This window comes from Alligator mississippiensis, chromosome 4, assembly GCF_030867095.1.
Source record: "Alligator mississippiensis isolate rAllMis1 chromosome 4, rAllMis1, whole genome shotgun sequence".
In the NCBI taxonomy this organism is placed as follows: Eukaryota; Metazoa; Chordata; order Crocodylia; family Alligatoridae; genus Alligator; species Alligator mississippiensis.
In genome coordinates, this window is record NC_081827.1 from 94,119,716 (window position 1) to 94,139,139 (window position 19,424).

Genomic DNA, 19,424 nt, shown 5'->3' on the forward strand with positions numbered 1-19,424 from the left:
AATATAATCTGTTCCAAATGACATCTGTCAGTTAAAACTTTAGCAACATGATAATTAAATACAAGTCATTTGACTTTATGTCTCAATTTTATTTCCAAATTTACCAAGTGGTAAACCTGACTAGACAATTACCATTCCAAAGATTCAAGAAAACGTCTTCCAGATTCTTCATACAGAAATGATGCTCCTTTGTGAAACCGGAATCTGTCATTGTGAAAATGATTTTGATATTCAAGACAGGTAACCAAAACCTCTCTCTATAAACAGTATGTAGGGGAAAATGGATTCCACCTGAAAAACAGTTTTCTCATACAATTTAACTGTCAGGAGTTGTGGCACAGAGATATAGGAAATGTTAATAATAACCTAAAATTAAATAGATTTATACAAATTGGAAATATAAATGTTTTATTTTTCATTTAATTTTGTCACATAAGCTAAAATGATAATTTTCGGTGAATAGACCGATGCTTTATGTACTATGATAAATCTGATAGGACTTACTGTAAGGGGAATCGTCTTTGGTTGAGGGAATTTCTAAATTGGTTAGATCATTGTGCATGGATTATGCAGAGAAGCTCAGCTTAATTAATTAAAATTTAGTGCTACCAGTCAATTTCCTCTCTTTACAGGTTCCAAGCAGTGACTACACAGTGTTATGGTAACTTCAAACTTGAATTCTTAAAGATCAGAGATGTTTGGCTGTCATTAGTTTTTAAGATCCCATGAATGTAGTTAATTCATAGTTAAGGCTTAAGTGGTATTTTTTCCCCTCCCACCTAACATTAAAGTAACATTAATTACTTACATTAACATTAATTAAAATAACATTAATTACTTTATTTTAACAAAGAGAACTGTGTTCTCCCAAGTTCCCATTCAATTAAAGCTGAGCTTGTAAATGTGAACAAGAAAGCATTAAAAGAAATCAGCATTAGTGGAAGATGTCTTTGGCCTGAGAATGATTTAGCAAAATCCATCCATCCATCCATTTAGCAAGAATCATCCATTTTAGGTAGTCATGAAGTCCCCACGTTGCAGTTTCTGAACACCTCACAATCTGTAATGTATTTATCCTAACAGCATCCTGTGCAGTTGGGATGTGCTATTATATCATTTCACAGATAGGGAGAGAAAGCACAAAGAAATTAAATTAGTTACCCAAGTCACAGAGCTAGGAAATGGGCTTTTGTCTCCCAAACCCAAAACTACTTTTCTAAATCCTGGACTATTCTTTCTCTTGATCAATTCAAGAAGACAGAAATGATCTACATTCTAAGAAGTAGCTGTAGAGGATGTGGAGATTTACTTTTGGGTTAAATATACCTTGGTATCCTCATATAAAAAAGAACTATAGAGAAACCCAGAAAGGATTTTATTTATAAAAAATATTTTTGGTTTTAGGAATAATTTCTCTAGAACATTATTGCTTAAATATCTACCATCTAACGTATTTCAACATCAGAACCAAATACCACAGCCCAGCTACTGCAATCTCAGGACCCCCTAACTAGGGAGAAAAGAAATGTCTCTTAGGACACTTGTACACATGACACCATTACCATGTACATGTGATGAAAATGTCACTTTGTGTGGCTTAATGGTGTCACACTATACACAAGCAAGAGTTTTTGGGGGGTTTTAAATTAGTTTGCATTGTTGCAAACTAAACTATATCCCAATGTAGTTTGGTTACAAACTATAAAACCCTGAGGACTAAACCTCTGTCATGTGTACAAGCACTCTTAGACTCAAAGTGCTGGTCTGATTTACACCAGTGGTATCATACTCACCCTGTGCCATGGGCTACATCTGGACTGCGGGGCTCATTGTAAGCCAGATCTGGATCATGCAGCAGCAGAGGTGGCAGTGGTACCAGTGGTTGCAGCAGCAGAGCCAGTGATGGAAGTAGTGGGGCAAATGGTGGGTGGCAGGTCCAGCAACAAGGCAAGTGGTGGAAGTGCATGGCTTCTTTACCCCCTTTGTCACTGATGGCCATGCCCAATGGGGCTTTATAATCTTGAATTCTGGGGCAGACCTCTCCCCCTCTAGCCCCAACCCCCAAATTTCCTGAGTCAAATCACTGGGCTCCAGATACTTCTAAGCTTGGCCAGTCTAATCCATGTTTCTGGTTCTAGATTAACCCTCATAAATTCTCATGAAACCATAGCCATTGTTGTTCTCATGGTAACTTGTTACCCTGCAATTCGACATTGTTGGTTTCATGGGGTAACTTGTTACCCCATGCACATAAACAAAATGGAACCAGTGACAGCAGTATGAATGTACCAAAAACTATTTATTAAGCATACAGATTGTTTGAAAGAGTATTTATGATGATTTGAACTCAAAATATTATTTAACTAGAACTATGAATAAAATTTAAACTTTTTTTAGTTTCAAAAAGTGAATGAACAATTTGCTAAGTCTGCAGTTCACACTGTTTTCAAACTAGCAATTACTGCCCAAAACATTTCCTAAGTGTTTTAACTAAATATTGCATTCCTTACAAAGCAGCAGTGATGTACTGTGGTGCACACAAGCAAATTGCTTACAATCTTTGCATAGTTTCCAGGTTTTGCAGTCGTCTGTCCTTGGACAAAAAGTACAACGTCCACTCATGCTTACAGAAGGTTCTACTGGGGTGTGTTGGAGCAATTTGTAATTTAGGGAGGTCATACCAGACTTGACAGACTTAGACAGATTATGTGTATCCACCATTCTTCGTTTTATTAGTCTGTCAATCAACTGTTCTTCAAAAAAAAGCACCACCTTCTTAAATATGATCTTTGTTTCTAGTTTGCGTTGTGGCCTAGCCAAATGATGAGGCTGGCAATGGCAGCCATTTCCAGCATATTGAAATATAATGTCATTGATAGTGACACTATAGATAGATAGATATAGTGCTGATATTCCATCTGCAGGTGGTCATATGAACTAAAGTCAAGGTTATCCACCCCACCCTTGGTTTTATTGTAGTCATGGATGATGTCTGGCTTTCTTTGCTCTCTACCTGCTGACAGGTCATGGTGCACAGTTGACAGCAACAGCACAACTTCGGATTTTTTTGGAACATAGGAAACTATGGTGAATTCACCATTAAAAGCAAAAATGGATGAAAAAGTTTCTCTTCTTTGATTTGCTTGCATTTCATTTGGGAAATCGGCCTTGTTTTTCCAAATCACAGCCACCTAGGTCAAATTCTGCTGTAGCAGTCTTTCTGCCAGGTCAGTACTTGTGAAGCAATTGTCACCCACAATATTCCTTCCCCGTCTTCTACCAAAGATGACCCGGTTTCTCAACGGCCAGGGTACCAAGATTACCTTGGCATGGAGCTTCTGGTTGCTTGCCCAGATAGAGGTCTCCAGACAGGGAGAATGATGTTGCTGTATTACAGCACCACCAAATTTTCAAGCCATATTAGGCAGGCTTGCTGGACATATACTGTCTTAAGGGACAGCGACCCCTGAATGCAGTGAGCTGCTCACCAACCATCAGGTGTATTCCTGGAATATACCATTCCCTGAGCTGCTCCACAAATTGTATCCACATATTGCTGAAGGCAGCAAGCTTGTCCACAGCTCTCCTTTCCTCATGTGTCAGTTTGTTGTCAAATCTCAGGTAGTTAGTGATTTGACAGAATCATTTTAAGCTCATGGTGGCACAGAAGCAAGGATGCCCAGTGTGTTGTTCCCACAACTCCTCCAGTGTCTCGCAACCACCGTGGTATAGATCACTCAGCAGTAGGAGAGCAATGTAGGCTGTCAGCTCTGTTTCAGCCAGCTTTTTCCACTCCTTTCTATTTTCAGGATGGCTATCATTCCACTCCCTGAATCTTCTTTCTGCCTTTCTGTTTGTTCCTCTTATGATAACAGTCAGGATATCTTGTGAGAGAAACAGGTGGAACGTTTCCACCACTGTGTCTTTATTATTTTCTCTTGTTGGCCCAGCACTTTCATGGACTATATCCTTGGCTGTTCTCCAATGATGTATTAGCTATGGATTTTTTCCCCCCACACGCTGCCTTTTCTTCCTCTAAAGGTGTCATCATCTGCAATATTTTCTGGGGTGATGGCAGTGGTTCTGCCCAATGTCCTGCTGTACCTCTCCTAGGTCTTCCACAGCAGCTCTGTACTGGTCCTTTTTCCTTTCCCACTGGAAGTTTGGCATCACTTCTGCTTGTGGCACCAACTTCTCCTTATCTGAGCTGGATGAAACTTCCATAGACACATGGTCTTCTTGTGCGGAACAGTCTCCCATGTCTGGAACAAAGTCAGCATCCTCACTGCCTTGGGATAAGATTTCATCAGTGGATGTGTCGCTGTCATCCCCAGTTACTTGTGCAAGACAGGCTTCAGCACTGAATATGTGCTGCCTTCTCATCCTGGACTGCAGAAAAAAAAAAAGAAAAAATGGATTACTGCTGAATGCATATAAGTAACAATCAAAGACAAACCTGTCCATCTATGCTGTCACAGAAGCAATTCCACCTTGCCCTATGGTAGCGCAGGTAGCACTCTCTTCTTCTGGGCACAGTAGCCAGAGACCAGCATCCACCCTTTGCAGGCAAGCCAAATGTGGGTGGATGCTGTTTGGAAACCACACATGCTTATTGAGAGCAGGTTAAAGGGGCATAGGGGATGTCAAGTCCATGCTGTTGAATGGGACTCCATAGTGTACACTGTATTGCAGTATGATGTTGTTCTATTTCTTCTCTGCTGTCCCTTTGCTCCTTGTCCTTACTTCTAACAAAGGCAGGGCAAACTAGCTAGTATGTTATGAAAGGGGCAGGTGAGGCAGAGTTTTGCCATGAGAAAAGAGAGCAGAGGTGGATTTGGGTGTGACAAAGGTGGTTTTTTTTTGGGGGGGGGGGGAGGACAAAGGGCAGGGTGTTTTAATGACCTTGCAGTCTGCAAACAAAGTGGTTAGCAAAAAGGATTACCATATCTTCTGCAAAAGCAGAGTGGAGGATGGCTATCCAGTAGTTACCATGCATACCTGAAGTGGACATGAATGAATGCTTACCTTTCAGACACATCCACCCAAAGTGGCCAAACAGGTCTAGGCCTGTCACTCATACAGAAATTGCATTGGGGTAACAAGTTGCATTATCATGGGCTTGGGGTAAGTTGTTACCCCATATGGAAAAACACATTCACGCCTGGGTTAACATGTTACCCTGGGCAGTTTTTCATCCACAGAGAGCAAACAATTCATGCAAGCTGGCTGTTCTTTGGGGATATTGTGCACTGTGGTGCCAGTGACAGTGTCCTAAAAATAATTTTTTTTAGAATTAACTAACTTTAAGATACTGCACAAAATATGCATCTGGGGTAGAAAATTACTCCATGGGAATGCATGAATGGCACATTCCCAGGCTCATACTAGCCTATCTGGATGTGTCCAGATGAGTGTGTATGTGCAGTATGCAATGTTGCAGACCCGTTTGTGGTGTCACAAACTGCACATGCTGCACATACAGGCATTCACCATGCTGCTAATTTGCAGCATAGTGGATTTTTTTTACACCAGGAGATCCTGGTGTCTAAAAAACCCATGCCTGAAAAAAGCTGAGTGGCACATGTAGCTGCAGCATGCACCACCTGAAACTGGAGCCTGGCCAGCCAGAGCCATGCTCAGGCTGCTGGCCAGGCTCTGCATGCTGGATCGCCACCACTGGAGCCCAGGTAAGACAGCTGGGGCCAGCCCAGGTGCTCCCCTCAGCTTCCCCTAGTCCACCCAGGGCAACGTGCTGCAAGCCAGAGCACTCATCCGTCCGTGTTCCCTGGGGACAAGTAGCAGCAGCAAAACTGCCAGTGCTATTTGCCCCTGGGTAAACACATGGGCATGCTTGTCCAGATGTACCCTCTGTGTCCTATTGGGACATAAGATACTACTACCCAGGCACTCTAGATCTGGAAATAAGTGTCTGAGACTTCCCCAGTGTGTCAAGAAAGCAAGGAACACAGGTTAAAAAAAGAATGACTTAACAACAGGCATTTTACTCTTAAAGCCCTTCAGAATTACAGGGTTTAAAAAAAACCCCCACACACTCTGAACTGTTCCTTCTCATAGTGTGATATTACCTCTTCTGTCAAAGGTTTGTTAGCATGTCAGGCCATGCACAGTAACCTGTGCCCTCTTTTTACTGTGCATGGCTGTGTCATTATGGTTAGTGTCCTCTTAAACAGAGGCAAACATTCTCTTTTCATGTGCTTCCATGAGATGCTCCAGCATTCCCTCCTGACATATTATGGTTGTCTTACCCTAGGTGCCCCTGTACTGAAAGGACATTGTTGCACAGAAATAGGCCAGCAACTGAGAGATAATTAGAATAACTGATCCTAGACTGCCATCTTGATTAATTCTTCAAAATCCTTCTTCAAAGAAGTGCTATACACCTTTCTTGGAGAAATTATGATTTGTCATTCAATAAAACAGTCTTAGGCAGGATTAGATATGTTTAACAAAATATAATATGGAAGTCCTTTTATAAAAATGAACTCTGGCATATCCTTCTTGGTCATAGCAAATACCAACTTATTTCACATCAAACACCAAGCAGCCATTAGATGATAAAAGTTATTTGCCCCTACTGATTTTGATTGCACTTGATTGAAGATCAAGATGTGAAAAGTTCTGAATGTCTTTACCAAAGCTAGGAATCTTCCAGTCCCCTTAAAGCTAAATGTCTTACTTATATATACTAAGACAGCGGACCTGGAAGTGCACCGGAACTAGTCCACTTTCAGGTTCACCGCCGAGCATGCGGGGGGCTCCCCCCCCCGCATGCTCCTGTGAGACACTCCATCTGCCCCACCATCACAGCATTCATGAGCCATGCCTGGTACCTTGAGGTATGTAGAAAAAACATTTAAAGCTATGTCTATGGCCGAATTGCTGATTCTCTAAATCAGCATTGAATCTTCAGATTCAGATTCGACTGAATCCAATCGGGACAGTGATCTGAATCAACTAATCGAATCACTGTTCCCTATTTGGGTGGAATCCAAATCCAAATTGAATATGGCTCATTTTTGCACACCCCTAATACATATATGTGCATGTGTATGTTTGTAACAAGATGCAGTAAGCATTGTAAAATAATTCCTTACTCTCTGCTTTCTTTTTTTTTTTCTCCCAATTTCATCATCACCATTTCTTACTATAAAGAATTACAGGGGAACCAAAAAAGTCTTTTTTTTTTTTTTGTTTAATCAACTCTTTTTACATTTAGGACTGCACCTTCAAAAGTGGCAAGCCTAAGTGCTAAAACTGTATTGCAGAGACTCTGCAAAACTGTAATAAGAGAGAAATTGCTCCTGGGTTATCATTCACAGCATAAAGTGGATCTAGACTTATGTCTTTCATGTTGGAATGATTGGAGAATAGGATCTTGAATATTTTATAAAATTTCTATATGCCACATGAAGTTAAAAATTGACTTGTGTCATACAGCTTTTTTTTTAAAGAAATTTTACTGACAACCATTCACTTACAGACCTTATGACTCTCCAGGATGTCATTCTCTATCAGAGAAAATGTGAATAGAACAAAATTAATGCTTTGTTCACATCTTCTTGCTCCATATTTAAAGGAAGATAAGATGTAGTGGACAAAATTCACTGGTGTAATTTGATGTAATCCTAATGAACTATATGGATTTACCCCAAAGATTAATTTAATCCCATAGTTCTCTTGCTTAAGCAGAATCTGTTCAATATCCTTCTAGAAATGATTTTTTAAATCATTTTCAATTACTGCATATTAGTAGGTATTAAATGAAGGAAAGTATAATACTTTATTTAATATTCAAGTGCAAACATACTTTAAATAAAATACTACATTTGAATATTAGATTTCAAAAACTCACTATTCAACTGAATAATAATCTGCAGAAATGAGTACATCACATCAATGGTTTATTATAAGTAACATTTAAAAAATCTATTTAAACTATATTACCCTCTAATTCCATATAATAAATAATCCTTTAATATTATCTCAATTTAAAAAATGCTACATTGCCAACTGGAACTGTAATAAGTCATAGTGAGTGGATCATATAGAGTGCTAACTCAAACTACAGCCTCTGATATATATAAATGATATTTTTCACTTAAGTGTATGGAAATCCCCAATCAGAATTTGGCCTGTATAATGGATATTATTTCTGGTGAGCTGTCAGCGACTATTCTGTTAACAAAACTCCTCTGTATGTTGCAGATTTTGAAAGAGGTTCTGGCAGTCTCCAAATGGTTTTGTGTGAAAGGGTGGGAATGATTCTTTGTTGTTTGTTTTTGTTTAAAAAAAGACCAAGAAAACACCATTAATATAATGGGAAATGTGAGCAAAATATGCACTGCACAAATCAGTGTATTATAAGAAACAAAGCCTTCTGCTTATTACATAATGAGCAGCTGCTGTCAAATAGACATGCAAGCATATATCCTATTACAGAATCACAGAAATTAGAAATGGAAAATATGGTACACTACCCAAGTCTATTCTTCAGCTGTTGCATAATGCAGTACATAGTAGATTTTGTATTACTTTGTTCATCCTTAAGTCTTCCTGAATGGATATACCCTTTTTGTTTTACTATGCATCATATTAAATATCTAATAATGGCATTATCATACACTGCAAACAGCAAACCAAATATATTGTATTGCACATCACTTTTTATCAGCATATCAGAGCACCTTTCAGCCGCGCTATAAATGATATGATTAACATCTGTCATGTGTGGTTCATTCTCTCTCTAATCCTTTCTCAAGGGGAAGCAGCAAAGCGTGTTCAGTGGACTGTTCTGTTTTGGCAGGGGGCTGGGTTTTGTGTTATTTTGTTTTTAAAATGTGTATGCGTCTCTGTGTTTATGCTGGAGAATGGAACATCAAAGAATTTCACCTCGGAGTTTGAGCAGCGGGTGGTGAGGTCTGTGATGGTCCTTAGATCCTGCGGGAGTTTGTTCCACAGTGTTGAACTGGGCCTTGAGAGAGCTCCCTCTCCGGCAAAGATGAACTTTGTCAAATACTTGTATGACATGTTCTTTTGTAAAAACCAAGCTAGTTCATGTAGTGAATATATATATTGTAAATTCAAGAAATCTTTGTAACATAATGATAACTTTCATATGTGTGGACTGAACATGGATAACATGATTGAAATCACAATACATACAATAAACTGCTTGAAGAGTGGAAGGAAAGGCATTTTAGTAACTAGGTATATAACATTTCTTCTTTTTCACTGTGAACCCCTTATAAAAGAATAAAGGTTTTAAAAAGTAGCTTAATGAAAAAAAAGATACCTCCAAGTAAACTGTTTTCTGTCCCCATAATTATGAGTTACCTTTGATTGACTGACATCACTTGGGATGATGTCACATGACATCACTCAGCTAAATCCGTTTGGTCACAAAGATTCCTTACATGCGTGGATGAGCTCCACCTGTCCCAAGAAGTTAATGGGCTGCCAAGAGGCAAGGCACTGCTGGACCTGATACTGGCCAAAGGGGATGATCTAATCAGTGGCCTAAGAATCAAAGAGAAGCTGAGTGACAGTGACCCAGCCTGCGAGCCCCCTAGGATAGACAGACTCAGGCCCAGCCTGCCTACCAGTGGCATGCTGCGGATGGGCACTCACCACACCCCAAGGGTCCCCTCGGGGTCTGCGCGCTCCCCTAGCACCTCAGAGACGGCCACCCAGATGGAGCCCATGGTTCCAGGCTTCACTCAGACAGAGTCCCTGGCTCTCGGCTGCAGGGGCTGCCTGTCCCTTTTTCAGGCTCTGGGGCCTGGGAGCATGGCTACTTCCCCTTGTGAGGTCTGCTCCCTTTTGGGGTCTCTGGCACACCAGCTGGAGGAGCTCCAGGCCACAGTCCAGAGACTGCGTGCCATCAGGGACTGCGAGCAGGAGATAGACTCCTACTGCCAAGCCTTTCTCCCCTGGGAGCTGGAGGATAGACCACAGTCTCCCTCCAGGACAAGGGAGGACTTGGGCACCACCCATTCTGTCCAGTCAGGAGGATGGATCAAGGTGGTCAAAGGCCCTAAGGCCCGCCGCACCAAGGCCCCTGCCCCGCCGGAGCTGAGCAACAGGTATGAACCTCTTGCAGCCCCAGCAGAGCCTGCTGAGTAGCCAGCTCCCTCAGGCAACACAAGCTCAACTGCAGCTACCACCTCTGCTCTCCCCAAGACAAAATGTAAAGAGTTTGTTGTGGGAGACTCCATCCTGAGGGGGACTAAGGGGATAATCTGCTGCCCCGACCCCTTAGCCTGGGAAGTCTGTTGCTTCCCGGGGGCCCACATCTGAGACACTGCGGAGAAGATCCCTAAGCTCCTCCAGCCCACAGACCACTATCCCATGCTCCTTATTCATGTGGGCACCAATGACATGGCTCAGAGAGCTCCCAGCCAGGTCATGAGGCACTACAGGGATTTGGGAGCGGGGTTAAAGGGTTTGGGGGCACAGGTGGTGTTTTTTTTGATCCTCCCAGTCTCAGGGTATGGGATGAGGGGGGAGAGGAGGATCCAGGTAGTTAACCAAAGACTGCGGCACTGGTGTCATCGGGAAGGCTTTGGCTTCCATGACCACAGCCTGCTCTTTGGTGAGAGAGGCAGCGAGCTGCTGGGAAGAGATGGCCTCTACCTCTCTCCCCTGGGGAGGAGGCTCTTCTCAGCCGGACTGGCTGACCTGCTCCACCGGGCTTTAAACTAAGCCCGCTGGGGGACGGGGGGGACTACCACCACTGCTGGCCCACTGAGCAACCCTTGCAAAGCCAGCAGGCCAAGGCACTTAAGGGAGCCCACCCCTGCCCCAAGGGGTGGGCAAGGCAAGAGCCCCCAAGGGGACACTTGCCTGCCTGTACACAAATGTCAGGAGCTCGGGGAATAAGCAGGAGGAACTCATCCTCCTGCTTAACGCAAATAATTATGATGTCATAGGGCTAACAGAGACTTGGTGGGACTCCACCCATGACTGGACCATGGGTATAGATGGCTATACCCTGTACAGGAGGGATCGAGTAGATAAAAGGGGCAGGGGTGTAGCTCTCTTTGTTAAGGAAAGCTATGCGTCCCTGCAAGCTGATGTTGGTGACTAGGGTGGATGACTGGAGACCCTCTGGGTTAAAATCCGTGGGGAACACGGCACAGGGGACACAATGGTGGGAGTCTACTACAAACCTCTCACCCAAAGTCAAGAGCCTGGGGAGTTTGCCCGGGAACTGGCTTAGGTCACATGCTCCAGGACCGTGGTTGTCATGGGTGACTTCAGTTACCCAGACATCTCGTGGGAGGATCACTCAGCAAAATCTGAGTGGTCTCAAAGCTTCCTATCATGTGTGGATGACCTCTACCTGACTCAAGAAGTCTACGGGCCAATGAGAGGTAAAGCGCTGCTTGACCTGGTACTGGCTACTGGGTATGACCTAATTGGTGACCTACCTGTCCCACCCACTCTCCTGACCCCAGCTCCTGGCTCTTAAAAAAAAAAAAAGCCCCCACTCACTGGCTGCTGGCGGGGGGGGGGGGCCATCCCCGCTGCCCCTACTGCCCTACGCTGTTTAGGGAGCTCTGCCACAAGCCCCCTGATCTCCACCCATTCTCCTAGCCCCCTCATAGCTGTCTTACCTGCCCAGCTCCCAGTTCTTTAAAAAAACAAAACAAAACCCTGACTCACCGGCTCCTGCCATGTGGTGAGGTGATCCCCACTGCCCCCCACTGCTCCATGCTGCATGGGGGGTTCTTCCATGAACCCCCAGAAGCCCTGAGGCCACTGCAGCAGCTGGGAACTGGGGGCTTTTTTTTTTTTAAAGAGCCAGGAGCTGGGGCCAGGTGGGGCGGCCATGTGGGGAGCTCGGACAGCAGGTGGGGGTCAAGGGTGCTCAGGAGGGCTGGGGGAGCAGATAGGGGATAGAGCCTGGCAGGGGTCCCCCCAAGGTTCCCTTCCCCCTTTTCCAGCCCCCCCCTCTGCCCCTTACTTACCAGCGCAGAGTCTGGGTCCAGCTCCCTGTGGCAGTGAGTGGGGACTGCCCAAATCTCCGAAGCTGTCTAAATCTTTTCTGAATCAATTCAGAGAGCTTCAAATCAATTTGGACCTTTTAATTGATCTCATGATTTGATTCAGATTCAGAGATTCAGCTGCTGAATCGGGCCAAATCTCCTCCGAACCAAATCAGCACCCAAAGCTTTGCACAGCCCTACTCTTTAATGTCTTCATAAATGATCTGGGAACTGGTGTCAAAAGTGGACTGGCCAAGTTCACTGACAACACCAAACTTTGAGGAAGAGTATGCACACGTGAGGATAGGCTGGTGATCCAGGTTGACCTCAATAGGTTTGTAAGGTGGGCAGATAAAAACCTGATGGCATTCAATATGGAGAAATGCAAGGTGCTCCACCTTGGGGGAAAAAAACCCTCATCACACTTATAGGCTCAGCAATACTACACTTACTAGCACCATGACCAAAAGAGACTTGGGGGTCATGATTGACTACAAGATGAATATGAGTCACCAGTGCAATACCGCAGCTGGCAAAGTGAACAAAACTCTGGCTTGCATCTACCAGTGCAGCTTGAGCAAGACCCAGGATGTCATCCTTCCACTGTACTCGGCCTTGGTGAGGCCACAGCTGGAGTACTGCACTGATTTCCTGCCCCTTGGGCAGGGGGCTGGACCTGATGATCTTAGGAGGTCACTTCCAGCCCTAATGTCTATGAAATCTATGAAATCACTGATTGACTGAAGCACTGATACATCCCCCTTTTCTTCTGGAAATGTAACCTTCAGATTTCCAGCTGAAGTGGGGATGGACTTCACTGCTTTTATAGGCTAAGTACAGACAGTTAATAAAAACTCAGGCTGATTTGATTTAATCTTCACAGGTTAGTCCAAGCTGCATAGATTTAACTGATAAGTAAGTGAACAGACTTCACTTTGGATTCCGGAAGTGGAGCTGCATGTCTGCAGTGGCTCAGACCAGAAGCCTGAGGGCTCTAGATCATGCCTCCCTGCTCAGCTGGAGCAGGCAGCTTGGACTAAAGCTAGCCCGCCCACCCTGCAAGTGCAGGGGGGAGGGGGGAGTTGTAGGGGAGGTGCAAAATCATCCTGGGATTCTAGGGGACTGTGAGTTGACTTGAATCTAGAGGGGACCTGGGACAGAAGTTCAATAAACCGATTTAACCTAAATCAGTTATGTCTAATACTACATCCATCTAAGTTTATCTTAAACCAGTTTCTGCCACTTTGAAAGCAGTTTATATGTACTGAACTTCTGTTGTGTTACAGATTTGAACCAGTTTCTGATTGCTTATACATGTGAGAAAAATTGAAAACACAAAGCTCTTTTTAAAAACATATCAGATTTAGAGCCAGACCTTGGAATATAGCAAATTTACAAAAATTAAGATCTGAAATCTGAATTTGAAAATAAATAAAACGTTACCTCCTCTTTAGCACCACAGAGCTTAAGGACCTAATGCATACTTAAAAGATACACAGTCCTGCATTTGCTTTCACCTTAATGATATGAAGAGGAAAGTGATCTGAGAAAGCAAGAATGTCAAATACGCAATATTTCTAAATCAAGAGCTATGCATCTTTTTGCTGAAACTAATACAATTTATATTCTGCCTAAATCATTCTGACATGAAGCTGTGCCTATAGGACATCTCTTTTGAGTAGTGAAAAAAGTTTCACTAGGAGCTGGGTTACTTTGCTCGGAGTTCCTAAGACAACACGTGGAAACCGAAAAAGGGCTGATACAACTTTACCAAACCTAATAATGACCCTCAGGCAAGTTATGTTTTTTAAAAATTTATTTACCCGAGAAAATTCAACTTAGATGAAGTATTTGCTTTTCACAGAAGTGCTGCTTTTACCCAATTTAACAACTGGGCTGACAGCAGCACTAAGAGAGCGGGTGACTTGCCCCAGGTCACACAGTGAATCAGTAGCTCAACTTATAATAGAACCCCAGACTCTACAAGCTCCCAGTCCTTTAACTTTCTCTATTAGACCACTCTGCCTTCATGCTAGATTCCCCTCTGCCCTCCCAAGTTAGAGTGTGCCTCTGGCATTTGGGCTTATGCAATGAGATGACATGCTTTCTGTTCTAGGCTGCTGGACACAGCTCTGAAATGAGCCAATATAAGTCAAATATGAGGCAGAGAAAGTGGCTGGGGAAACAGCTCCCAGACAGCAGAAAAAATGATTTCAGACTGGGGCATTTAATCAGTTTACAAGTTTGGGAGTAATATAAGAATTTTAAATTATTCCCTAAACCTAAACACTACACATCTTAAATTACTGTTGTTTTGTTTCAAATACAATCCTATTGAAAACAAGTGAGATTAGTGAGACCTGTCTCAAACATGTTTCATCAGAATAACACCATTTTAAACTATAAATCAGATATCATATATACAGTGCTATCATTTTGTTTCTCAAAGAGCCTCATTGAGCATTTTGCTGTGTGTAGCTATGTGAAAACAATAATGAAACTTTATTTTTATAGGTTTTTTTGGTAGGAGGGAATTACACAGATAAAATATGTCACCAAATGTTTTTCTCCTTATTATGTCTGTACCAGTTCAAATACTTTTTCATTTTCTCCTCTTCCTTTATTGAAAACTGAAACAGGATCAAGCAGCAGGTTCTAGGCATCAAGTTTGGACAACATAGCGGACAATCATTTGATTTAATTAATACAGAATATTTTAAATGTAGCACTGAGACACAAATAATGTAACAAACAGATGGGCAAAATAATAAATATCCCATATTATTTTGACTTTTAATCATCTCCCCCATGTCATACTGGAAAAAGCATAGATAAACAATCCTTTTCATACTCACAGGCTAAAAATAATCAGTTCCCTTGGAACTACTTTTGGTAAAACTAATTGGCATACTTGAAATGGGATTCTTATATACTTAGTAAGGCTGCTGTAGGGAGATAGAATAAAAAATAAAACAACAAAATATTTATGTCAGGAAAATTATCTAAATGGGAAATGTGGCAAGCACTATAAGCAAAAGCAGAATATGGACCATAAAAATGAAAGAAATGCCAGTAACATATAGGAGCTATTTAGGGACTATTACCTTCAATGTTGTCTTATGCAGACTTCCAATAGACTTAATACTTTAGTCTTGTCCTGATAATTACACATATATAATGCCTATACTGAACTAATGTATGTTTTTGAGGGACAAGTAGTTGATTCTGTGGATACAGTGGTCACCCAGCCAGTGTATTATGCCCAGAATGGGTCCCTGTAGACAGGACACCTATACCCATCCTTCCATAGAAATGAATCTGAACCTTCCAAAAGCAAAAAGTTTTAGCTGTCATATCAATTATCACATAACCATTGGATACACCAGCATAAAAACACATTTCTGGAGAATGACTTATTCCAGGGGCAGGCAAAATATGACCCATGGGCCAGATCCAGTCTCCGAGGTGATTTCATCCAACCCGTGAACACCTGCCAATTAATTATACCCCACCCATCCCTCTTGCTTTGCTCCCACCCGCATGTGCGGGAGGACTCTAGCTCCGGCCAGCATGCACAGCTTCTGCGTGGGGCCACTGGTGCCACTGCTGCAGCTGCTAAATGGAGCAGCTGCTGGAGCTGCTCAGTGTACCTGGCCTCCAGTGGCTTCTTTTCTTGACCCTGCTACAGCATTTGTTCTGGGCAGCAGGTAGGGAAGCTGCAGTTAGGTGGGAGCACGGATTGTGGGCCTGGGACTGGTGGGGATGACAGGAGTGCGGAGCTTGGGTGGGCAGGGTGTGAGCATGTGTATATGAGGGAGGGTGGGGCAGTGTGGGGACTCCCCGACATGCCCCCCCCATGGTGCATAGTAGGGGTGTGCAAAATGGGCCATATTTGATTCAGATTTGGATTTGGCCTGACTCGGGGACAGTGATTTGATTCGTTGATTGGGATCACTGTCCCGATTCAATTCGGCTAAATCCAAATCTGAAGATTTGATGCTGATTCGGAGAACCAGTGATTCGGCCACAGACACAACTTCAAATGTTTTTTCTACATACCTCAAGGTACCAGGCATGGCTCGTGAATGCTGTGATGCTGGGGCGCAAGGAGCATCCCACAGGAGCATGGCGGGGGGGGGGGAGGAGGAGGGGCTCGTGTGCTCTGCGGTGAACACAGAAGTGGACTGGAAGTGATTCTGGTCCACTTCCAGGTCTGCTGCTGTGCATGCTGGGGACCACCTCCCATGCTCCTGTGGGACACTCCATCCACCCCACCATCACAGTGTTCACGAGCCACCTGGTACCTTGAGATATGTAGAAAAAACATTTAAAGCTGTGTCTATGTCCAAATCATTGAATCTTTCTGAATGTCTCTGAATCAATTCAGAAGGTTCTGATTCAATTCGGAGAGATTAAAGGGTCTCCTGATTCAATTCGGATTTAGAGATTTGGTCACCGAATCAGGCTGAATCTCTGCCAAATTGAATCAGCGACCAAAGCTTTGCACAGCCCTAGTGCATAGCCCCCACCAGTGGTGGCAGCAGCAGCAGACGGTGGGCCCTGGTGGTGCTTGTGGCCCGCACAGGTGCAGCCACCCAGTGCCGTGCATTTCCAGCCAGTTCCAGGAGCTGCACATGGCGGCAAGGAGTGGAGCCAGGCTGGCTTGCCTCTATTGTGTGGGGCTTACATGCAGCCCCTGGGATTTGCATGCCACTGGGGGGAATCCCCATGTGATGGAGTCAGCTGCCTTCCCTGCTCCCTGCTGACATGTGCAATTCCAGGGACTCCACTGGAAGTGGCAGGGAGCTCTGCCCCCTGCTTTCCAGCAGAATCCCATGACTGGCACATGGTGGCGGGGAGTGAAGAGGTATCTGGCTTCATCACACAGGGCTTCCCCTTGGTGGTGCACAAATCCTAGGAGCTGCATTTGAGCCACATGCAATAGAGGCAGGCAAACCTGGTTCTGCTCCTTGTTGCTATGTGCAGAGTCCCAGGAGCTGCATGTGAGCCCCATGCAATAGAGGTGGGATGGCTTGGCTCCACTCCTTGCCTCCATGTGCACAGCTCCCAAAACTGGTTGGAGCCACATGCTGCACCTGGGTGGCAGCACCTGCATGGACCATGAGCATCCCAAGGGGCTGATGCTGACACCAGTGGGGGCTGTGTGCCATGGGGAGGTGTGGGGGGCTCCTCACACACCCCACCTTCCTTCATACCCCACAAACCCCACACACCAACACCCTGCCCACACCCTCCTACTTTTATACCCCCCATGCCCCCCAACATACCCTACCCCCACACACAGCCATACCCCCTCACAAAATTAACACACCCTACACAGCACCATACACACACCCCACACATGCCTCCATATACCCTCACATACAATTTATAGGAGTATGACGTTTTTGAGTGCTTATGCAATCACCTCTATCTACACTATACAAACACCCATAAATCAAAACAAAAATATTTTTTTAAATAAAATTAAAATACATTATACTAGTTGTTTGACTTTTAGTATATGATTTAGTTTTTTTCTGGTTCCAAGATGGCAGTTCTCCCTCCCCCAAAGGAATACTTCCAGGGGCAAGGAGAGAGACTTCAGGTGGAAAAGGTAAGGGGTTAGGGGGCAGGACTTCTGGTCCCAAGATGATGGGGCATCTGTCAAGGGATGAGGCTACCATTGCAGCCCTCCATAAGTCACCAAAACTCATTAAGTGGCCCTCCAGCCGAAATAATTCCCCACCCCTGATTTATTCCCTACACTTGCCAGAACTAACAAAAAACCATGATCTACCTCAGATGTATAGTTAAGAGTAGCTGGCTGCCTGTAAATTTCCAATTGTGCTCAAACACTCTTTGATATCCTTTACTATAGGCAAAAGGGCCAGAATGCAATAAGGATTTCAAAAGCCCTGGAGTTGCCTGGAAGACGTCATCCCTGATTGCAGGAACTGAAGATAACTGCTATAGGATATTGTTCCAAAGCCCTGTCACAAGTGCTGTTGTGGCCTAGGCCTGCAGGGTGTGATACAGCAGACTGTATTGTCAAGAATCTGTGCTGCACTGTGATCTCCTGTAGGAAGTTGGGGACAGGTTGGTCAGTAAGGGATGTCTGAATCATACTGGAGCCACCCTGGATCCTCAGTTGCCCAAACTCGGGAGGGATCAAAATAATCGGCCAATCTATTTGTAGGAACCCAGAACACAAGAAATGGCTATGTAACAGCCAACATAGATTTGTCAAGATTAGGTTATGTCAAACCAACCTAATTTCCCTGTATGACAGAGTAACAGGCAGTAGATGTGATATACCTTGACTTTAGCAATGCTTTGACACTGCCTCATATAACATTCTCATAAATAAGCTAGGGAAATATAGTTTAGAGGAAACTACCACAAGTGGAGTGCCTAGCTATCAATGGCTCAGTGTCACACTGGAAGGATGTGTCAACTGGAGCTCTGCAGGATTTTGCAGGGTCCAGCACTAGTCAATATTTTCATTAATGACTTGGATGATGGTGTAGAGAGTACACTTATTAAATGTGCAGATAATGCTAACCTGGGAGAGGCTGCAAGCACATTGGAGAACAGGCTTAGAATTTAAAATGATCTTGACAAATTGAAAAAACAGTCTGCAATAAATACAAGTCAATAGGGACAAGTGCAAAGCACTGAATCTAGGTAGGAATATACAGATGTACAAATACAAAATGGGGAATGACTGGCTAGGTAGAATTTCTGCAAAAAAGGATGCAAGGGTTATAGTACATCACAAATGAATATGAGCCAACAGTGACATATTGCGTGGGGAAAAAAAAGAAGCATATTATGAGAGGTAAAGGGGTGTTGTGTAAGATGTGGTGGACGGGTCATACTCAACCTGCCAGGATGTGAACAGTGGGGTCCCCCAGGGCTCGGTCCTGGGGCCTACACTGTTCAACATCTTCATTAGTGACTTGGACGAGGGGGCGGAAAACACATTGTCCAAATTTGCTGATGACACCAAGTTGTGGGGAGAGGTAGGCACGCTCAAAGGGAGAGAGAGGCTGCAATTAGACTTAGACAGACTACAGAAGTGGGCAGATGGTAATAGGATGGGCTTCAATGTAGGTAAATGCAGGGTGCTGCACCTGGGGAGAAGGAATCCACAGCATACATACAAGCTGGGGAGCTTTCCCCTTGAGAGCACAGAGGCAGAAAGGGATTTTGGAGTCATTATTGAGCCTCCAATGCCAGACCGCAGCCAGCAAGGCCAACCACACCTTGTCGTGCATCCAAAGATACATCTCAAGCCAGTCCAGAGAGGTGATACTCTCCCTCTACATGACATTGGTCTGGCCTCAATTGGAGTACTGCATCCAGTTCTGGGCACCGCACTTTAAGAAGAATGTGGCCTGCCTTGAGAGGGTT

At 44.0% G+C, this 19,424-nt stretch overlaps 1 long non-coding RNA gene across 1 annotated transcript in view; it reads right to left on the reverse strand.

Annotated features, from left to right (window-relative positions):
• Positions 1-2,281: 2,281 nt before the first annotated feature.
• The window catches only part of LOC132250117 (uncharacterized), a 33,299-nt gene continuing 16,156 nt past the window's right edge, over positions 2,282-19,424 (reverse strand). The window contains exon 3 of the long non-coding RNA XR_009461683.1: positions 2,282-4,389. This is a non-coding gene — a long non-coding RNA (uncharacterized LOC132250117). The remainder of the gene's footprint in view (positions 4,390-19,424) is intronic.